This window comes from Atta cephalotes (genome assembly GCF_000143395.1).
Source record: "Atta cephalotes unplaced genomic scaffold scaffold00025, whole genome shotgun sequence".
NCBI lineage: Eukaryota > Metazoa > Arthropoda > Insecta > Hymenoptera > Formicidae > Atta > Atta cephalotes.
The window spans coordinates 2724710-2730811 of NW_012130089.1; positions in this window are offsets into that span (position 1 = coordinate 2724710).

Consider the following 6102-nt stretch of genomic DNA (forward strand, 5'->3'; position numbering starts at 1 on the left):
CTACATANNATATATATAATATATNTGTATTATATATATATATATATATATTATTATTATTTTNTTTATATATATATATATATATATATATATATATATATATATATATATGTAGTATAACGCAACTTATATATTCGTATATATATACATTAAACTGTGTGTACATTTTAATAAATATTGGTTTGAACAGTATCAACTTAACGACATTTACTCATGGTAAATAAATATTTAGTAAATAAAAGAAATAACAATTAATCAAATTAATAGTTGTTATATTTTCTTAGATAAATATATGCTTATATTTAGTAAATATTCAAAGTACTATTCAAATAATTGTTTATTAAATATTTAATACATTTTTCTTAGCATATAAGTATAAATATATACATATTGTTCCTTTTTTCAATATTATTTTTAACTCCTGATCTGACTTATTTTTCTTCAACGGCTGACGGAGCGCAATTTGATAAAAACAACGCTTCTTCTCCGTCAACTTTTTCCGCTGCCTTGTCTTCGCGCTAGCCTTTATCCGATGTATCTGTTGTACTTGGTTGCCGCGGAACGTCAATATTAGCGGAAAGTAGGTACCTGTTTTTATCGAGTACACGCCGGTTTCGTTCATCATCGATAAGATGTCAGTTTCCTTTCTCAGGTTTCCTAGCTCAAGAGGCCTGCCTTGCGTAAAAAAAACGATAGCCTCAGCACGTGTGTTAATTACTGGCACGTGGTGCGCGCGTGAGCGCGGCTCGATGTAATGGTAATAATAGCAAACAATGCCGATAATTAGATGCATGCGCGTACTGCGCAGGCAAGGTAAGGAAAAAAAAAAAAGGTAAGGCCGCGGCCGGTATCGCGCGATTACGATAAGTAATCGTGTTATGTCATCGCGATTAGAGAATTAGGAGAATCGACACGAGAACTTTTTTCTTTTCCACGGAATGCTAATGCACGCTCCATCTCGGAAATACAGCTATATAGCGCTAACTGTTAATAGCCTCGATATAAATCAACCAGTCAACGAGGCGCTCGTTATTGAATATAGTCATTAAAACGCTATTATACTAACTCCTTTATTTAAATGTCACCTCGATGAAATCTAATTAATCACGCGCGTCTCGACTGTGCGCCGCGCAAAACGCGCGCGAGAAGTAATTGCACGCCGCGATCGCGATAAGGAACATTGATCGTGACCCTCGAGGTTAGTAAAGTAAAAATGTAAGTATCCCTTCCCTTTTTCATGAACATTAACTCTCTTAAATCATACGAGCATCGATATCTTGATTAGTAATGTTTAAATGTTTATGCGCGAGCATCCACCCGCAGATTTAATCCACGAATTTAATTCTCTAATTATTGACTGTAATGTATAGAAAAGAATACCTATCGTATTTATAATAATTAAAGTATCACCAACCTTTTGTTTGCCGGGTCAAATCTTAAGATATTAATAAAGACAACGTTTTGCTTCGGAAATGTCTCGTAGGGTCAGCAAATGTTCGATGATCCGGCAGACTCATAATAAAGCTCGATAGAAATGACATCGAGTTTTGGTGGCATTAATAATTTATAGGTGACCTAACGAGCTAAGTACGATGTGACATATCGGTGTGATAAATGCGACTGCAATCAACGCAAAATACTACATATACGGTATACAATGTTAAATTCATAATGGCAAATTCTATTCCAATTTGAGCTATTTTTAATCATGTCTACAGATCGCTATTGCTCCTACACATATAATATATTATTAATGAACGATGTTTACTAAATACAGAAATGGATTGATTTATGTTTTGATACAGATGGAAGTTAAAAATAACAAAATGTTGTTTAACTCAAGAGATTAGATTACCTTTAATTTGCTTCTTTAATATCTAATCAATTTACGCAAATAATAATTACTTTTTCCAAATATACAATAGATATTCGCAAATTTATCATAAGTTCATCACAAATTCAATTTCAGAATACATTCAAAATGTATTCTGAATCTTAGGAAATTTAATATTTCCTAAAATTATTAAAACAAATTCGATTTGCTTACATAAGACTTGTTTGATCAATTTTATAATCTTCTTGAAAAATAAATTCTTGTTTTTTTTTATATATATATATAATGAATAAATTTTTCTAAAATTTGTAATAGGTTTAGATTTAAGAATTATTTTCAAGAAAAATATTCTTTGTTAATCGTTACTTAAAAGAAAAAGATAAATTGAGTAATCATTTTTCTTAGCAGTAGAATGACATTTTTCTGTGCATAGAAGTGAACGCAAGACTTTCGCTCGAGGAATTTGCGAGGACGGGTGCCACAATTTCTGGCCGAAAAAGCGACACTAAAAAAATGCGCGCTGTGTAACGCGCAGAACGCGGCTCGAGCACTCTCGCCACAGCAAGGAATTGATTGTTATAGTTCCATAAAATCTGGTACACCGCTCGTTAGTTGATGACCTAGACGGTGGCCTCGCGAGCACGGAATGTGAATCAGCTGCGCACGGTGCTCCCACGGGCGTTGTTTACAATGCACCACACCGTGCCGCGCGACTGAAATGCACGTACGTGCATGTGCGTGTACACGCACTCATTATCGGAGTGCGGTCAGGTGTACGTGAGCACTGTCGACGGCCGTGCGCAACCACTTGTACGCGGAAAAGTAAATATAGAAAAGTTGTTTACGGCGGACGGAATGAAGTTAACAATAGTCTATGATAAAAAGGTATATTAATAGATGTGAACGCGAACGAGCTGCGTAAATGAGGCGACACATCGATTGCCGTTGCAATTAGACTACGTGGACAAAATTTGTGAGAACGAAGTAAGGATGTTCTTTGCACGATGTCGTACGTCAGATGTTAAAAGATATATATTTAAAAATATAGGGCTACTTTATTTTAAAAGTGATACTCAAAAAATTAAAATCCCCTCCCCCTCCAAAAAAATTATTTTTCAATTTGACAGAAAATTATTAATTAGCTAACAAAAAAATATCAATATTCCTAATCTTTATAAGTTAATTCATTGTTGATGATTAATAGAATAATATTTACTTAACTCATTTATGATAATGACTCGGAAATCACTTCTGAAGTAAGGAAGCGATATCTATATAATAAAATGCATTATTTTTGTAAAATAACGTACGTCTCAATACTATGTTTTTGTTAAAATTCTTTCAAATCTCTTTTCGTAAAATTATTGAATTTTCAAAATAAAATCCTTCTATAATGACTGTTTAGTTTTATAAAAAAAAAAAAGATTAGGCTAAAAGTTCTGCTAAAGGTTCTGAAGTTCTCTCGAATTAGAAGTCGCAATTGTCGCATAGGATAGATATAACATAAAACGGAACATTATGAATTTTAAATAAACCGATATATGCACTGAGAAAAAATTCTAGTTAAAAAAGAACAAACCAGAAGATTCTAATCATATCAATCAGATCTGGTTATCTCAATTAAAATTATAATAGATTTAATAAGAAAATTCTGATTTGTTCATTTTCAATCAGAATTTCAATTAATGCAGATTCTTTCCATCGTGACATTTACAGGTGCGCGTGCGTGATCTTCGAACGTTTGCCGATAATATTAATCAGATGCAAACGCGATGAGCCATTACATTGTTATTTATGCGTCGCCATCGTTATCCTCACCGGGTCTCCGTGTCCCTCCACAATATCTCACGCTTTTCCAAGCGGAAAAGATTATGTCTCGACGGGTTTACAGTTGACCCAGGTCAAGGCGAGGACGTCTATTGTCGTGACGGAGGCCGCGACGCGCACAGGAAGTATCTGACAAGTGCGGACGGGGTCTGCAAATATGGAAAGATGGTCGGGCAGGATCGTGAGAAATGCCGATGCGCCAGGTCGCGAAGGGTACACGAAACGCCCAGGTGCGACGTGATTTCTTGGGAACGCGATTTCTGATTTTTCGCCGAGTCTGTTGTGTGAAAGCCTGTTTTCTCCGCACGTAAACTACTATAGGAATCCAATTTAACCCTCCTATGATAAGTTAAATTTTCAAGATCTAAAAAAAGTAGTAAAGACTGGATCTAATGCTGTTTTGTTTACATTTCATCTAATCAATATAACAAAATGAGTAAAAAAAAAGTAAATAATATATATTATTCTTCTATCTCTGTTAAATAGCACGGGGTCTTTAAAATAGACTAAGCCTAGGGTCCCGACCCTAAGCATCCGACCCCCTTATTAGGAGGGTTAATATTAATTAATTTAATACTGAAAATTAGTTATTGAAAAATGAATAATAGTGCTTTTAATATTCAAAATAAGTAACAATAATCAATATCTTTTAGTATTAAATTTTTGTAAAAATAGGCAATTCTTTTTTATCTAAAGAATTCTTTTTTATCTAAAGAAGACTTCCTTGAAATACGCGATGATATGAATTATAAGGAAGGAACGAGAATATTTCTTCCTAGTACGTACTTCATATCGCACTTTCGTGCCTTCATGATTATCGGATTTGTCCGTTTCTCTCGTAACGTGAGAACCCATCATGGATAAGCGGGACACGGATTCATTTCACCAAAGAGCGGATGTTCCATGAAGCGTGTGGATATCGCGAGTGAGAAATCCGGCGCAGTTTACTTTGGCATGATTGGCGCCTCGGTCTTCTCGCGTAATGCGCAATCGAACAGTCACGAGTAGGTTTCGAATCGTAGTCATAGAGGCGTGACACGATTCCTCCCACAGATTCCGAGAATAATTATTACCAGCGTTGGGCGTCCACACGTAGTCACGCAGAATGTCTAGACTGTCATGTCGCACATCATCCAAGCGGAGAAGTGATTCATTTATTATGAAAGTGACGTTCGCGCAATTCCATGGATATTCTTAAAATTATTTTTCTTCTCCAATGGACAAAACGGAAAATGGTTTCTTATTTCTTAATCTGTTGCTTGCAAAATCAGTGCTCTAGGTATCTAGATGTCCGTCATTCAAAATAACAGAGTTAATTAGGGGTAAAATAGGGTTTAAGCATGCCTCTAGGTACACAACACGCCCAGATATGCAGCGTTGATTACACCGCAGAATCTGCGATCTGATCGGAGCAATTCCACGTGGCGACGCTTAAGGGCAGTAGGTCAGCCCCGAAATGGTCAGACGTCCTATCGATCCAGAACGCGTGGGAGCGGTCACGCTTAAGTACAGCCGATTTACTATTATTTAAATTGGCAAATCGTTAACGAACGTGATCGCAAGCATAATGACGACAGTTACACGCTCGCTGCTGGAAAGTTATTACATGGATTATTATGGAATATTTCAGGACTGTATATCTGAGCGACATTAATATGTGCAACACGCCATTAGGTGAACCGCCGCTAGTTGATTTATACGGTGACATTTGTCAAAGGGAGGCAAACACACCTCGCATAATAATAATCTCGCCTAGGACGCGTGCAATATTCATGAAAGTGAGGTGGTAGGGTATTTTGCGCGAGGGAAACGATACGGGAGAGAAAGAGAAAGAGAAAGAGAAAGAGCGTACCTACATAAAATAGAGCTGTTAACATTGGCATATGCAGTCAACGTTCGCATGTTCGCACGGACGTATTTAATTGCCGAAACCACGAGTTAACGGGCTCGCGATCGCATTTATCTATGACGGGCGAGCGTCACGGTACGTAATGTCGGATCGTAAGTCAAATCACACGGTGCACGCGCTGAGAAGGAATTACAGGCCGAGATATTAAACGCGGCCGAGGAAAAAAAAATCGTTTCAAGAGCGTATAGGCGCCGCTCAATTTACGACACGTGGCCTCGCGCATATGCAAATGATCCCGCCGCGTTTTTTCCTATCGCTCGGATGACAGGAGAACTGTGTACACGCGCGCAATACGCTTGACGATAGTAATTACCAGTTGACAATATTGCCGAGCGCGTAATATTGCCACTAATAACATATCGTGTGAACCCGATAGCGCTCTGATTTTCGTAACGCGGCGCAATCGAGTGATATATTTAGCAACGCGAGAACGGATACTTTCCTTTGCGGATTACTTTCCATCACGAAGGTTCACTGAGAAATGTTGGTTCAATCAAAACATTTTTCTCTATATATTACCTCTCTCTCTCTC